Source organism: Macaca nemestrina, chromosome 2, assembly GCF_043159975.1.
Source record: "Macaca nemestrina isolate mMacNem1 chromosome 2, mMacNem.hap1, whole genome shotgun sequence".
Classification (NCBI taxonomy): Eukaryota; Metazoa; Chordata; class Mammalia; order Primates; family Cercopithecidae; genus Macaca; species Macaca nemestrina.
The window spans coordinates 176,826,374-176,843,625 of NC_092126.1; the positions used below are offsets into that span (position 1 = coordinate 176,826,374).

The 17,252-nt window shown below is 35.1% G+C and overlaps 1 protein-coding gene across 1 annotated transcript in view; it reads left to right on the forward strand.

The window, feature by feature from the left end:
- LOC105477532 (uncharacterized) overlaps positions 1-17,252 on the forward strand; it is a 56,239-nt gene that overhangs the window by 20,221 nt on the left and 18,766 nt on the right. The window contains exon 2 of the mRNA XM_071092483.1: positions 1-17,252. This exon is cut by the window's right edge and continues 18,766 nt beyond it. The gene's annotated coding sequence lies outside the window, so the exon portion shown is untranslated.

Sequence of the window (17,252 nt, forward strand, 5' to 3'; positions counted from 1 at the left end):
AACCCAAGCGGGAGTGCACTGGCACAATCTCGGCTTACTGCAACCTCTGCCTCCCAAGCTCAAGCAATCCTGCTGCCTGAGTCTCCCATGTAGCTGAGCCACCATGCCTGGCTAACTTTGTATTTTTAGTAGTGATGGGGTTTCACCATGTTGGCCAGGCTTGCCTCAAACTTCTGACCTCAGGTAACCTGAACTCCTTGGCCTCCCAAACTGCTGGGGTTACAGGCATGAGCCACTGTGCCCAGCCCATGCTGCATTTACTTATTGCTAATATGCACCAGTAAATAAATGTATCCATAGATCCAGGGAAGTGTTAATGTCTCATATGACTTAATTTTAGATGTGTCCTTTTTCTTAAACAGACTAGGATATAGAATAAGTAATTTTACAGAATAAATTATATTTGAGTGGCAATAATTATTAACTGGGAGAAAAGGATACGGACAAGAAATGGGTTGGCAGAATAACAGTTTAGCATAAAAGCACTTGAGAGAACATTTCAAATTGTATTCTCTAGGTTGTGAATATGTGTGTAGGGAGTGGGTTTGATGAGAAAACAACTTCATGATAAAATAAAATATAGATTTAATGAAGCTAATAATACTTTTTTTTTTCTGAAAAGAATTCTGAAGGAAGGAAATGGTAAGTGTTATTTCCCAAAGGTCATTGCCCATGGAACTCTTTTCTTTCTTAGGAATTTTATTAGCTTCTATATAGAAGTAGGACTGATAAGCCTCACTATATTGTACTAGCCAGTATCCTTTCTGACTGCAGACAATCACTTTATTAGTTTCTGCCTGTGCCATACCACTTGTTAAGTATTTTGAAAATCACCTTGTATAGGATGAATTTTAGAAAATTCCATTTGAGAGTTGATGTCATTGATGAGTCACAGGTGAAATAGGATTGAGAATATTTGTCATATTTGTTTATTTTTCATGGTTTCAGATTATTTTATGCAAAATAAATTTCAATTTGTATATTAATTACTATGTGACATGTAAAGTACCACTGTAGGCATTATGATGCAAAAACACATTTATTAAAAACACAAGTAATTCATGTCCAATGGAAAAATATTGAAAAGCACAGATAAGCAAAAATTTAAAAAAATAAAATTAAGAACTCAATTTTGGAGCTTTCCCCCATTCTTCCTGCCAAGTACAGCTAAAACCCCTAAACATTATGTATAAAACACAGAAGAAGGCTCTGAAAGGCAGAAAGAGGAAAATAGACCAGCTAAGAATCTTGAGACCAAGAAATGACACACTGGAGAGTTCCTTGGGTTTCCTTTTGCCTCATATATCCCAGACTTGGAGCTGAAGAAGCCAGCAACCTGAAACAGCCAGGGCGGAGATGTAACCATTGAAGATTCAAAGGATAACTTACTCTTTTTAACTACTCAAAACACTGCAATTTCACAAATTGTTTTTGAAAAGATTCCTTCTCTTTTAAAAGTCATCAAAAATCCTCTATTGCTTAAGTCAACTCATATAGAGTATTAGTTTCCTACTACTGTTGCAAATTACCACAAAATATGTGGCCTAAAACAACACAAATATGTCTTAACATCCTGGAGGTCAGAGGTCTGAAATGAATTGGCAAAGCCACATTTCTTCTCTCTAGGGGAGAATCCATTTCTTGGTCTTTTCCAGCTTCTAGAAGTCATCTGAGTTTTTTGGCTCCTCTCTTTTTCTCTCCCAGTCTCTTTCATACACCACCCCTCTGTTTTTATTACCGTATCCCTTTCTCTGACTCTAACTCTCCTGCTTCTGTCTCATAAGGATACTTGTGATGACATTGGGATTGCCCACATAATAATCTAGTTAAATCTCCCATTTTAGGGTCCTTCACTTAATCATCTCTGCAAAGTCCCTTTTGTCATATCATGTATCATATTCACAGTTCCTGGGGTTTAGAATGTGAATCTCATTTGAGAGCCATTACTTTACCTATCAAATATGGCATCTGCTTTCCTTGGATTCTTTGTTACATTTATATTTCTTAAATGTCTGGCTATTTCTTCTCAAATTGCCTTTCAGGTTTTACTCTCTGCTCTTTCCTTAATTATTGGGGCTTCTCAGGTTTTATTCTTAGTAACTGGGATCAATCCCAAATTAAATACTAGAAATTTCCATTGTATTTCTTATCCTGTGCAATCAAGATAATTCCCTAAGTGGGTTATAAGAATCTCTATTATATTTCTGACTCTGCTATTGAATTTTTACACAAATAATCCATAGACATCTCACAAATAACATGTCTCAGACTGAAATCATGTTTGCACCTTCAAAGGTGCACCGTTTTACCCATTCACTTAATGTCATTTCCACGCACCCTTTGCCAAGTCAAAGTCATCTTTATTTCCTCTATCTCCTTCCCTTCCCCAAATCATTATGGATCTGAAAAGCACATTAAATTTAATTTCTTTATAAATCTTTCTCCATATGCACCAACACTCCTCAATCTAGGTCAGTTTTGTCTTTTCTCTATATTTTGGCAACAGACTTCTAAATGGTCTTAAATCCAGTATGACTCCCTTTAAATTCATTCTCCATATTGAAGCTAGACTAGCAGTGAAACAAGCAACTATAGCCCTCTTTGTAAACCACAAATCTAATCATGCCACATTCCTATCTAAAATCATCCAGTGACCCTTAATTTATGTTAGGATAAAAACAAAACCATTTTTTACAACATGGTATGACAGCTCCATGTCTTATCCTGTTTTCTGCTGTTACAACAGAAGTAACACAGACTAGACAATGTATATATTTAAAAAAAGAGATTGATTTAGCTCATAGTTCTAGAAGTTGGCAAACTGAAGATTGAGGGGCTGCATCTGGTAAAGGTCTTCTTGCTGTGTCATAACATGGTAGAAGGTATCACTTGGCAAGAAAACATGCATGCAAGACAGAAAATGGGGGTCAAACTTACTCTTTTACGGGGAGACTACTCTCCAGACAATAGCATAATTCATTCATGAAGGCAGGCTCCTTATGCCTTAATCACTTCTTTAAAAAGCTTACTTTTTAATACTGTCACAATGGCAATTAAATTTCTACATGAGTTTTGGAGGGGACATTCAAACCACAGTACTCTTGTGTATTGAGGTCACTGGTTTCCTCTCTAGCTTCACTACTCATTGTATTCTTTCACTTCCTTAGTTGCTCTAATCATTCTCTCATTCTCTCGTTCTCCGTTTTCTCCTCCTGACTCTCCCATACACTGTTCATGCTACTCTTTTTGTCTAGAAGCTATTTTTCTCACCTTCTCATCTGGCTAACTGCTATTCTCTTTTCAGATTTCCAACTCCTCCAGGAAGCCTTTTCTGGCTGTGAATTCAGGTCAAACGTACTTTCCTAATGGCTCCTTTAACACTCCACTTGTCTCAAATTACCTGTTGTCCGTTTTTATGCCCATGATTAGCACTAGACTGTAAACACCATGAGAACAGGCGTAACATTTATGTGATAGGTATTCATTAATTGTTTGATGAAAGAAGAAAGAAGTTGTTTTATGAAATACAAATTGGATGTGAAGGATTGTAAATGTTATTTTTTTTTGCAAAATAGAAATACCTTTCAGGTGAAGTAGCTCATGTTTTCTTAACAAGAGAGGAAGGGAGAAGGAGAGCCATGATAGTTTTTAATATCTATAAAGGATATGCTCGAATTAATACTTTAACTCTTAAGAGTAGATGAACTTTAGTTTTAATTCAAACATGTTACTGTTTTAACTATTTAATGTCTTTTTCATGAATCTTTACTGTAATAAAAATAAATAAACACACAAAATCTCACACTGTTTTAGAGTTGACAAACATCATTTTGAATTGCTGTTGTTGTACCTACATGTAAACTAGAAATGAAACACTTGCTGAACTTAATATCGATCGAGTTCCATAATATTAGAGCCATTAAAGCAAAGCCATTGATGTTTTAATGAAAACAATTAGAAAAAGTTTAGACTCAGATTTTGCATCTTCATTTCAGTAGTGTCCTTCTGTAAGTCATAAACATGTCTTAAATTGGACTTTTAAGAATTATAAGCTAAATATAAGAGTTCTACTTGTTTGAAAGTATTTTATATGTTAAAACTGCTAAACTCTAAACATCTATGTGCTTTGGTGCCCCCATTTTCTTTGATTTGGAGTTTAGGATGAGAGACGTTAAGCTCCCAACTCAGAATAAGAATCTATAAGAAATATGCTTCAATGCAGAAGCTGTTCAAAAATGGTAATTATTCCTGAAACTCTGTAACACACACAAAAAGTTTTGCAGATTATTTATTCAATTGCCTTCTCTAATCAGAAAGTTGTTTATTTAATTTTCCTCTCTAACTGTTATAGAGGAAGATTGTTTCCTTGAGCCAAGAAAGAAATGCAGAAGTCTTGACAAACGAGAGAAGAGACTGCCTTAGGGAAAGGGACTACAGTGAACACTCAGAACTTCTTCCTGTGCTAAGAGAATCTTTAAAAGTAAACATAAGAAAACAAAATGTGGTGTGACTCACTGGCTTTTGACTATATAGTGGAACATTAAATCTTAAATTATTTGGTCATTTGAAAAATGCTTATATATGCTAAATGGGTAATCTTAATAATACTACCCTGCTTTTGATAAAGATTATCCAACCTTAAAATTGTTTTAATAAGCTCACAAGCCAGAGTTGTTCAAGTTTAGGGAACCGAAGGAGAAAACACAGTAATTATAAGTAAAAGTAAGAAGGAGCTATAGAAAGAAATCCAGAATACCAAGGGATCTTTAAAATGAAAGAAATAATAAAGCCCAGCTTAGTAGTATAGGAAAGGCATTCATTTTTAATCAAAATCTGTATTACCAATTTGGGAAAGTAACTTTTATTCCTAAAGAATCGGTTTATTCTTCTGTAAAAGAAGCTTCTGTCTGGGGAGTCAGTGATTATGACAATTTCCTATTTTAGTGAGTATTGTATTTTTCTGACATGTTCTGAGTAAAAATATCAAGGGGACTAAAAATATCAAGGATAAACCCCATGAGCAATGGGGTTTCTCTGTAAACATTTGCTACATTCCAGTGGTGATAATCAAAGACATCAGTTCTCACGTATTTGTTTCTAATCGTTGTGAGAAAGAAATGAAATTAGTGATAGCCTGTATTAGCAAATGTGTATAATCCCAACTTTTATCGACAGCCCAACTTCAATACCTGGGTATGTGATTATTTTGCATGTAAGCAGGTGTTAGAATGGAAAAAAAAAAAAGAACTACTGATGTACAGAGATAGGAAGTAGAAAAATAAATGCTTAGAGATGTCTAGATATTAAATAATTAAGTATAAAAACATCAAATCCTGTCCCATTTGATGATATTTTAGTTAAATATCAAAGTTTTTTCATAGCTTGAAATGCTCAGGTCAAATCTCTTTAAAATGCCATGGATGGCAGCTTTACAAAACTGTGTGAACCCATCATCCTCATGAAATGTTAAACACTGATGGTTCTAAAGAAAGTAAATGCAGATCTCTTGAATTTAATAGAAAATTTTTGTAGGTTTTTTTTAAACTGAATGTATCACCATATTGAGGCCAAATATTCTTAAAGTGAAAGGAAATGGCTATGTCAATTTATCTCCGAAAAGAAAATTATTTGGTAAATTAAGATAGATGTAAAAAATGGGTGAATAAAGAGTTAGATACTTAATTGTGATAAAAAAAGAAATATTGGGAAGAAGGATTGAGGATTCAAAGGAGAGCAGATAGCTGTGGATATTAACAGCTTCTCAAATTATGTAGTATTGTTGACAAAACATGAGTGATCATGCGACCACATGTTTGGTAGCCATGAAACCAATACATTTTTTAAAACTAAGAATATAAAAAAAGAAAGTTTTCATATTTTTATCATTCTAATTAAGCCACTCTAGCTCGATATATCTCTGTGATTTTCCAATTTTCCTCTTTTTGTAATTGTGTGGAGTGCCTTTGATTTTGAACTATGAAACCCACTTGAAGATTTTAACATGCTTTTTCTCTTGTCCTTCTCTTCAAGAATAGTCTTAGAGATGTTTTCAAAACACATAAATCAAAGACCTTAGATAAATCTATCTCACACCTTCTCTTTGATCCTATTTTCTATGTCCTTGAATGCTTTTGCTCCTTTCATAAAGTGAACAGAGTTTCAATTTTGCGTTGCAGATTTTCCAATCTGACTGTCAAAGATATAAAACTAATTCTTTCCATCACTGAAAGTGACATTACCCTTTTCTTTCCCTTTTTCATTAGTAAACAAACATCCCTGAATCATTAAGTTTTGTTGCCTGTTAATATTAATTTGGGATATAGCCTTACTTATGAAAATGGTGACAATTCTAAACTATTTAAGAAACAAAGAATAAAGATGCCGCCCTTGAAGGGCATTGAGGTTTTCAGCATCATAATAATTTCAAACTTCTTAATATACCGTAGTTAATTAAGTCATCAACTAGACATATCAGGTTTATTGCTCTTTTGGATTAAAATAAATTAAAGCAGAACAGAAAAACAACTTAATTGGCCTTAGATAAGTTGTTATATTGTTACTACAATAGTTCTCTTGGAATTTAGTAATCATAATTATGCAAATCTTAATTAGGTAATTATTGTTGTGCAGTTTTTCTTGACTTAAGGAGGAAAATCCATTGGCACAATCAACCGTATCATGCTGTGTCAGAAACTTTAAATCAGAAAATTTTTTAGAATAAGTTGTGGAGTGCTTTATTATTTACTGAGTATAATTCCCTAAGCAACTAAGGAGAAAAAGTTTGAAAATACTCCTTGATTCAATATATATTCTCTTTTGTAGCTGCCCGTATGCTGCTCTGATTTGTCAGAATAAAACTGATGGAGGGGACAAGTCATCATGCATGGGTGATTTTCCATCAAAGTAGACACTATGTAAAAGAGGCTCATGGATTCTTGGTTCCACCAAGAATAAATTTTGAACACAGTTTGGAATACTTTTATGTTTCTTAGCCCATAAGAGATTGAGTTCAGCCATTTAATTTCTACTTTTGATTTACAACAGCCATGGAAAGAGGAGAAACTGTGTTTCTAGTGTAACACATTACATGCATTTGAGGAAATTTATATACACTGCATTCTGCAAAATGAAAGAATCTTCATTTTGAGAAAAATAAATAGAGTTAAATACAATAAAAAGTTTTAACCAAAATACTAACAAAAACAATGAGAGGTATTTCAGGAGATAATTTGAATAATCCAGAAAGGCAGCTGAGCATGGCTAAAGATAGAATAGAATGGCTTGTGGTATCCTGCCAGTACAGATGGAAGTAGATCTCTGAGTCAGTACAGCTTTCATTAAGAAGGAGTCAGAGGAAGAACAGTCTGCTCTGAGGTTGAACTTTGCAAAGTTGGGAATGTTCCTGCTTTGAAGGAGATCTTAGTTTAAACATTCATTTTATTTTATTTTTTATAGAGTTAATGAACAAGTTTACAGTCTTCCTTTAACCAATGAGTTAAAGAAATCTTTGCATAAGTTCATTGAAACTAGAGGTTCCACCAAGATATCCATGTAAATGCACCTTCCAGAGCCAATTTAACTGTGTAGGCATAGAAACAAACATCCCCTCTTGGCTTCTGCAGCAAATTCCAAGTGGCAGTGGAAACTACCTTCACTGACTCTTTTGTTTCTTTTTCCCCCTGGATTCTGTGCTTGTGTTTTTGTTTCTGGTTTTGGTTTTTATATAACTCAGAAGTTATTTCCTAATGTGCCAGAAATGTTTGTGAATTTGGTTTTATAGCCTATTTGATCATCCTTTTTTAGGTGGAGACCCATTCTGTTGGGTTAGAGATGACAGAAAATCTTATTTGTTGGTTGGTTGGTTTGTTCAAGAGTACACTGACCTTCTACAAGAAAGGATATCTGGAAATGTGAGTTTTTTGTTCTCTGTTTATTTTAAACCATGACTAAGGGTATAGAACTAAAGCTGCCAGCTACTTGTCTGTCTGGCTGTAATTATCTTATAAGTCTAAAATCTTAATATCTTATGAGTCTAAGATATTAAAATTAATGTCTTATAAAATTAATATCCTATAATTAAGTATAATTTAGTTAATTTTAATATCTTAGACTTATTAACTCGTTATTAATGATCTCTTAATACTTGTATAATATCTCAGACAATTGAAAATTGGTCACCATGCATGGTTTTAATAAAAATATACATACATATTTAAATACATATTTACATGCATGTATATATCTTAAATATATATACATATATGTACACACCCTTGTGTTTCATAAGCTTGCAGAAGCTTGAGACAGCTCTGAATGGCAACACAGTCCTGAGATGTGTGATTTCCTGGGACTTTCACTGGACCTGCATTTCAGCTGTACTCTCCCTACTGCCCTATGCTTCTTTGACCCTATAAGTGAAGCCAGCTTGGCTAGGCACAGTGGCTCATGCCTGTAATTCCAGCACTTTGGGAAGCCAAGGCAGGCGGATCAAGAAGTCAGGAAATCGAGACCACCCTGGTCAACATTGTGAAACACTGTCTCTACTAAAATACAAAAAAATTAGCCAGGTGTGGTGGTGTGCACCTGTAGTCCCAGCTACTCAGGAGGCCAAGGCAGGGAAATCACTTGAACCCGGGAGGAGGAAATTGCAGTGAGCCAAGATTGTGCCACTGCACTCCAGCCTGGCAACAGAGAGAGACTCCACCTCAAAAACAAAACAAAAAACAAAACAGAAAGTGAAGCCAACTCAATTGTCTCAAATAATGATGTTTACAATGTTTTTAAATAAACACAGAAATTGTCCCTCCCAGTCTTAAAACTTCAAAAACTTACATTTGTATTATCTGAGTTCCTTTCTTACGAAACCAATCATCAAGGCTCCCAGATAGTATCAATGAACTGAAACTTACCAGATCACGACATCTGGACAATGAGATGTCAGACCCCTCATCCATCCTGATCACCTAACTGACTGCCTGCTTCCTGTTGGCCAACTACTCTACCTTACCCCTCCCTAATTCCTGTTTTCCCACAAATGGTTACATTTCTGTCCTGTTATAGAAGCCTTTAATTTTCATTGGTCGAAGAGATGAATTTGAGACTGATTTTTCTCTCTCCTTGGCTGTTGCACCTGCATAACCTTTTTCCCTGGCAATACTTTCTGTCTCAGTGATTGACTTTCTGTGCAGTGAGACCAAACTCCTGGTGTTTTGGTAACAAATTTTGGTTTCCTGATCGTGAACGCATTGCTTGTGACTTAGCTGCCATGGGCTGGGAGAGTTTCCCAGCCGACTAAGCAGCTATCTGACCATTTTGGCCAGAGGTGGATTTTAGTCTCTCCCTATTTGGGCCCACTTCTGCCAACCCTAGCCATGCTCCTGATTGCCTAGGAAGAACACCTCTTGAAATTTGACATCTATATCCAGAAAGGTGAATGTCTTTTATGGGTACTAGATAGTGGGAATGGCTCCTCTCGATTTGGAAAATCACAAAGGCATATCAGTTTGCAGGTTAAACAAGCCAAACTGATGGAGAGAGGATACTACCTTGACTGATTCAGTTTGAACACTCTTGGGGCTTGTTCATTGCTACAGAAGTTGGATTGTGTTTTGGTGATTGTTTGTGTATGTCTACGTAGTTATGGGAGGTCAAGCTTTGATCCCAGAGTGCAGCCCACATGGGTGCATTCTTTGGGTTAGTCTGTATGTAGTTGTGGGTTGATGGAGCAGGGGAAAGTCTACAGCCATACCACTCTGAGGGTGGCTGATCTTGTCTGATTGTGTTGTCTTTGCATTGTACTGCTATCTTAGAATTGAATTCATTTTCCTCTTGAATGGGAAAGCAGGATGGAGGTCCATGTATATATGCTTTTATGCTGCTGTTCTAAACGGAGTTGGGTCTGCTTAGTACTGTGATGCTCTTCTGTGGTGCTGTTTGGCTCCAGTGTTCTTTGGAATCTGGGGAAGTTTGACCTTTAAAAGTTAAACTGCCATGGGAACCAATTTACCCAGTTTTGTTTCATAGCCTTCACTGTACTATCTATGAGGGCGAAAAAGTTAGCCATGTGAACATGTTTGTAAACCAATGAGTTTGTATTGCTATCTCATGCCTAGAATTCTAAAGTAAAAACTATTGGATCTTTGTTTGCATAAATGTATATGGGTCTAGATGTTATGTGTTGTTTTTACAGGGTACCAGATTGGCTCATAAATAAAAGAGCACTCATAATTAAGGGAATATGTCCAAGCATTTTTCAAGTTCATGTGACTTGAGTAAATCATCAATAAAAAAGATGACTTTAAAATTATTGGTAAAATAAAAATAGAAATGTCTTCAGAATTGTCAGCATACATTTTTGTCTGGGTTTTATATTTGTCTTTATTAGATAGTTTGAGGTGTCAAGGTCTGGTACAGAAGGTTATAAAACTATAAAGCCAGCCAAAATAAAATAATCTGTGTTTGTGTGATTTGTTTGACAAGTCTAATTTAATGTTGTTTTAATGAAAACAGCTGAATCTTCTGAGTTATTAGGGGAAATGTCCATATATTTAATTTGAAAGTTCTCACTTAGGTAAGCACCTGATATCCACAGGGTATAAAAAGTGATTCACAAGGAAATGACTTAAAATGATTATTAACTTTGTTTAATATCTCAGTTTTCGGAAGCTATCTAAATAAACTTTAAAAATGAAAGAATTGAAAACATGTAAATGGGATCAATGCTTGTAGGTGAACTTTTTGTGTAGTTTAAAATCTTAAAATTATTTTGAATGCTTATTGGATGTTTGGGTCATTTCCAATTCAAAAAGGGTTACGATATGGGGAAACAGGTTTTTGAAAGTTGTGAACTGTTCTCACCTATAAAATGCTAGCTAATATCTGATAAATAGTTCAGAATTTTCAGAATTTCTTGCCTTCTAGGTTTTCATTAACATTTAAGATTAGTAAGAATAAGAATTCTAGTTAATATAAAATTCTCTATATAAAATGTACCAAAGAAGATATGTTTTTATTGAGAAAAATAGTAATTTTGTCTAATTCAGAAGTTACCTAAAGGTTAATTCTAATTATGGACTTAGAAAGCTTATTTATGAAATAAGGAAGAAAGGAATCAGTAAGTATGGGAGAGAGACAGGAAAAAGTTATGGATATGAAGATATATTTTTGGTAAGGAAGGTTAAAGAAAAGATTTTCATATGAGAAAGAATCTTGTGTGGTAAATTTTTGTACTATAGTAAAATGATTTGTTATTTAAAAAGAAAACTTAGGACAAAACAGAAAGTGTAAGCATGTCATATGAATTTTTTTTTTTTTCTGTTTCTCTATCACCTTCATGTACATACAGAGAAAATAGAAAGTTAAAAAGATTAGGGCTGGGTGAGGTGGCTCACGCCTGTAATCCCAGCACTTTGGGAGGCAAAGGGGGGCCGATCATGAGGTCAGAAGATTGAGACCATTCTGGCTAACACGGTGAAACCCCGTCTCTACTAAAAATACAAAAAATTAGCCGGGTGTGGTAGCAGGCGCCTGTATTCCCAGCTACTCGGGAGGCTGAGGCAGGAGAATGGCGTGAATCCGGGAGGCGGAGCTTGCAGTGAGCTGAGATCGCGGCACTGCACTCCAGCCTGGGTGACAGAGCGAGACTCCGTCTCAAAAACAAACAAACAAAAAGATTAGATAGTAAATGATTCTTTAAAACTTGATAGAATATTAGAGAAATCTGGCAAATTTACATTGCTCATAGATAAAGCTCTTAGTCTTGATGAAGGTAAAATAAGAAATATTGTAAAGAAATAAATTAACAGTTTGACAATTCTTTTTTAATATAGCTAAACATGAAGCTAGATTTAGCACGCTTTTAGATTGCTTTATCTACAAAGCCCTACAAGCGAATTTCACATGAATGCTTATATTGCTTTGTAGATAGTACTAACACCAAATTACTTACTAGTCATGTGCCTAAAGTGAATTTTTTTTTTTTTTTTTGAAAAAGGTTGGAGTGCAGTGGTACGATCTCAGCTCACCGCAGCCGCCGCCTCCCAGGTCCCAGCGATTCTAGTGTCTCAGCCTCCTGAGTAGCTGGGACCACAGGCACAAACCACCATGCTTGGCTAATTTTTGTATTTTTAGTAGAGATAGGGTTTCACTACGTTGACCAGACTAGTCTCAAACTCCTGATCTCAAGTGATCCTCCTGTCTCAACTTCCCAAAGTTCTGAGATTACAGGCGTGAGCCACTGTGCCTGGCCTAAAGTGAATTTCTTAATTGCATGAAATGTAAAGTGGTATTGGTGGACATAAAGACATTAATTTGTATACCAGGAACAAAATATTCAGAGTGTGTGTGTGTGTGTGTGTGTGGGTGTGTGTGTGTGTGTGTGTGTGTGTGTTTAGGCTCTGGGTAACACCATAACTTCGAAGGTTAAATTGAGTAGGAGAAAAATTTGGAGTGGATTTTCTGTTATGTTTCTCCTTTTAATTTTCATTTATTTGCTGCTTGTTCTCCTTTGGGTTTCACCTATACATACATATATATAAAGCCACCGAAGTTTTTAGTCTCTAATGGAAGGCTTTTATTTGGTTCTATAGTAGTTCTTTTGTTTTGTATGCATTTCCAGCAATTCATCATTTGCTCTATTTGTTTAAAATTCCTAAGATACCTTTGTCATACCTCCAAAAAAAGATAGAGCACACCAGCCATTTAAAATTGGATTGGTTTTGCTTACTTCTAATAATCTAGAGAGATATAGAGTTTTAAAATAAAGACTTGTTTTTATAAGTTCTGAACAGCAATAGTACACTATTTATTTTGTTATTTGGAAAAGTAGGTGAGAATAGAAATTTTTAAATGTTGTTTTTTTCCAAAGTAATTTAATTTAATCAATAATTTGAGTTGGTTTCAGATCTTTTCCTTTAGATGATGAGGACAAACTGTGATATGGGCACAAAGTTTTAATGTTGAGGAAATGTTGGCCTTGTCCTTAAGGAAACTATATTAAATAGGATTTCTCTCAAACTACTTTAGTTATATTTACCATTATTAAAATTTAGTGGCAATCTCTTAGATTAAGTAGCAATAAAAACTTGTGAAACTTTTTAGTGATTTTTAAATTTTTATCCTAAGCCTTTTATCACTGATGACAGGCCTTCATGTGTGGACTTGAAAATAAAATATGTGCACTTGAGGATTATTTATCCTCATTTTGAATTTCCAAAACTGATATTTGCATATACTACTTTTTTTAATGATGAAGGAGAATGTTAATTGTCTTACATTGATAAGTTTGGCATAGGACCTGTCACATTTTTAATGCTTTGGTCACAGTTCTGTCACTAGATTGCTAGTGATTAGGTATATGCAAGGAGTAACCTAACTACTTATTGGTTTCAAGTGCTGTAGACAGTAACTACTAGACACCAAATCACAGTGTTTTAATTTGTGATATGTTAGAGAGAACAGCAGGACTTGCTGCTATATTAGTAAACTGAAACACTAATTTCTAAATGTTCTTTTTCATGTCTCTAAACATTTCATTAAATATTGTCTTCTATTCTTAACATAGATGCATATACTATATTTGATCATTTATATTATAGATAGAAACTTATTTTACAGTAAAGTAGTCTATCTGCAAATTATGGGTAGAATGCTCCTTTATTATAATTTTATTTCTCTATTGCTTTCAAAGTGTTTTGATTAGCACTTTTGTTAAATGAATAACTATTTTTTTCAATGACTTGTGATTCTGTTTTGACCAAATGTATTGATGCTTTTAACATTTTTGATAGATGTCCTATTAAGTCATCTTTGTGCTAAATTACAGGGCTTTGACTCCTGGGTAAATCTAAAACACTGACACCGGTATAAGCCTCATCTGTAGACCTGGGAGAAGGTGACAATCGAAATAAATTGCTTTCATGAAAAACAGGGTCAAAAATTAAACTATTTAATTCCTCCAGAACCAGGGATTATTAAGGAAGAGATAGTGGGGGCTTGAGATTGTAAGGGCCAATTTTGAAGAATAAAATTAGTTCAGACCCTCCAATTCAAGGATGGGCATACAGATGCCTAAATAGCTGATGAATTGAGGAGTTTTGACTCTTTAACTTCTTTACTCAACAGGTTTAACAAAACACTTAAATGTGGGTTATCTACATTATTAAACATCATAGTATCCCATAACACTCCTCCTCAGCATGAAGCAGCCAGAATGATCTATGACCAGACTCCCCATGATTGAGGTATTGATAAATACAAAAGAGGAACTGATACTGGTCCAATTGTCCCATAGAATTGATGTTTATGGTTTTTTGAATGAACATAGAAATCGACCCTTCCAGTCTTCAAACTTGAGAAACTTACATTTGTCTTATCTGAGTTCCTTTCTCAGGAAACTAAACATCAGGCCTTCCAGAGAGTATCAGTGAACTGAAACTCACCAGATCACCACATCTAGAAAATGAGACACCACACCCCTCATCTGTCATGATTGCTTAACTGAGCACCAGCTTCCTGTTGGCCTAACACCTCTCCCTTGTTCTCATCCCCCAACTAATTCCTGTTTTCTCATACATGGTTACATTTCTGTCCTGCTATAGAAAACCTTAATTTCAGTTGGTTGGGGAGATGCATTTGAAACTGATATCCTGTTCTCCTTGGCTGCAGAATCTGAATAACCTTCTTCTCTGGCAATACTTGTTGTCTCAGTGATTGGCTTTCTGTGGAGGGAGGAATGGGACATAGACTGAGCCCCTGGTGTTTCAGTAACAAAAGTACTCCCTGATAATCTTCCTTCATGTTTATCTCCATATCAGTATCTCCTCGCTGGGAAATCTAGCCTGGGGCACTTTTGGTTTTCTATCTAACCACTTTAAGAAAGTATAAAAAGAATGTGTGTATTGTATGCATTTATGAAATTTCTGGTATGCTCAAAGCTTGCATATGACAGATAGTTCTCAATTACCTATGTTCTGGTAATCAGAAATAAAAATTAGTTGTTTTGTTAAAAGTTATATAGTGCATGGGTGATTGCAACTTACTAGGAGCAATAGGGCAAAGACATTTGCCTGTGTACACAGATTTTGAGAGGTATTTTTTAATGAAGAGAAAATCGGTCTTATAGAAACATGTGTTGATACAGAACATTCTATTTGATAGGTCTTGAGAATGTCACAGACAATTTTACTGAGGAAACCGCAATCAGTAATATGAGATTGATCCTTGGCAGAAAATTCTGAAAGCAAGATGTAGATAGAAATCTTTGGCATCTAAGCAACAATTCAGGAAAGGTGACCAATGTTAATTACAAGTAAACAAATTTTATTTGCCAGCCTCTCTCAATGGAGAGTTACTTGAACAGTATTTATTTTTCAAAAGACTGGAAATAGATGCAGATGACTGAGGCTCCAACCCTGATTTGTCCATTACCCTTTTGCAGGTTTTGTGCAAATCCAGAGCCTTATGATTATCATTATTATTACTGGAATTATTACCAAATAGTTTTGTAATTTCTATTGTCCAAGTATCTTCATCACCTGATCCTTGCCTAACACTTCTGTCTCACCCCTTGTGCTCCTTTCTTGCCCATGCCCTTTCCATCCTACAAACCACATATGTAGCTTCTGATACTGGAATATTCTCTGTTCTCCTGCTCCAAGAGACATCAAGGGGTTAAAAGGGTGAACCCTTCAGCCAGCTGAGTCCCTGCATTTTCTCTGTCATTTCCTGTGTGATTTGCAGCAAGTTACTTACCCTCTGGTGCCTCAATTTACTCATCTCTAAGTAGAGATTAATATTAGCATCTATGTTATTTGATTGTGACAAGGATTAAGTGAAGAGTATTTGCTTCATAGTAGCTCAAGTATTCTTTGGTGCTTTATTATTTGTTAGCAATGACATGTTCCTGTTTAGGAATTCTGCTGCTCTATTTTGCACTCTGAATCTATTACTGTGTGAGCATATTTTTCAAATTCTACTTTATGAATATGTATGGTGAAAGGTATTTGATAGAGTACTTGCACGTGTAAATTATTGCATAATTGTTGAGAAATTAATGAAAATTTTATTTAAAATGTTTCTGTTGCCTAGAAACAGCATAGATGCCTAAAAGTACCTCTCCCAAGTTTGTATTGAACAACTGAGAGATGTATGTGAATTTGTTTCTTTTCATACAGAGAATTAAATGTGTAGAAGACCTAAAGAAAGGAAGTCTCTTTTGTTTTTGTTTTTTTTTTTTTGTGAATGACCTAGTAGAGAATATGAATATTCTGGAATTTTCTGGTAATTGGCCCCAGGTGGGACTCAAGAGGGGGTGCTGACATGCTCAAGGAAATGGAAATGCTCTCACATTAAGTTAATCACTTTGGCTGTTATTACCACTAAAGGGATCACCCTGTGCTCTGCACTGCTGCTATGTCCCTGTCTCTCATAAATTGCAGAAAGGCTGCAGGAAGGCTTTAAAATGTAGGGTTTTTTTAGGGATTAATGGCACCCTTAGTTGTCTAAGTAATGGACTTTTCATGATGTATTTTAAACTTATTGAGCATTAGTTAATTGCTATAATACATGTCAACAATGTGACTAAAGCTATTTCAATTAGATCAATTGTGTGATTAAGTGGTTACCAGTTAGCCTCCCAGGTAGTTTTTCTCCTCTAAGCCCTAAAAATAACATCTTTACAGAATTTCCCCAAATGCATACTGTAAACCAGTTGCCACAGCCAAAATGGAATTATTTATTCAAGTATTTTATTTGCATCTGAATGTTTGGCAGTTGTGGAGAATAGCAACAAAACAAATAGGGGAAAATATTTGAATATAATTTGTCCTCTTTTGCCACTTAATTTGCTATCACACATTGAGTTTAAAATCCTCAATGTGATATACAGAATTTCAAAACATTCCCTTTGTTTTTTCTTGACTCTTCAATAGCTTTCCCTGACTTCCCACAGACACTGCATTCTATGAACTTTCCTTCACATCTAAATCTTTATTATCACAATCGCTGTGAGAAAAAACTAATAAACCAACAAAAAATGTATCAGTTAACTAAAAGACCACCCATATTTTATAAATCTGTAAAACCCAAGAACATTACTACTGCTCAGTCAACAAGTCAGTCAATGTATGTTGCAAATTCATCATTTTCTTGTTATTCTTTTTCTACTACTATAGTCTAAGCCTCATCATTCTCTGCCCACATTACTGCAATAGATTCTTAACAGATCTCCCTGTGTCTAGTTTATCCCTTCACAG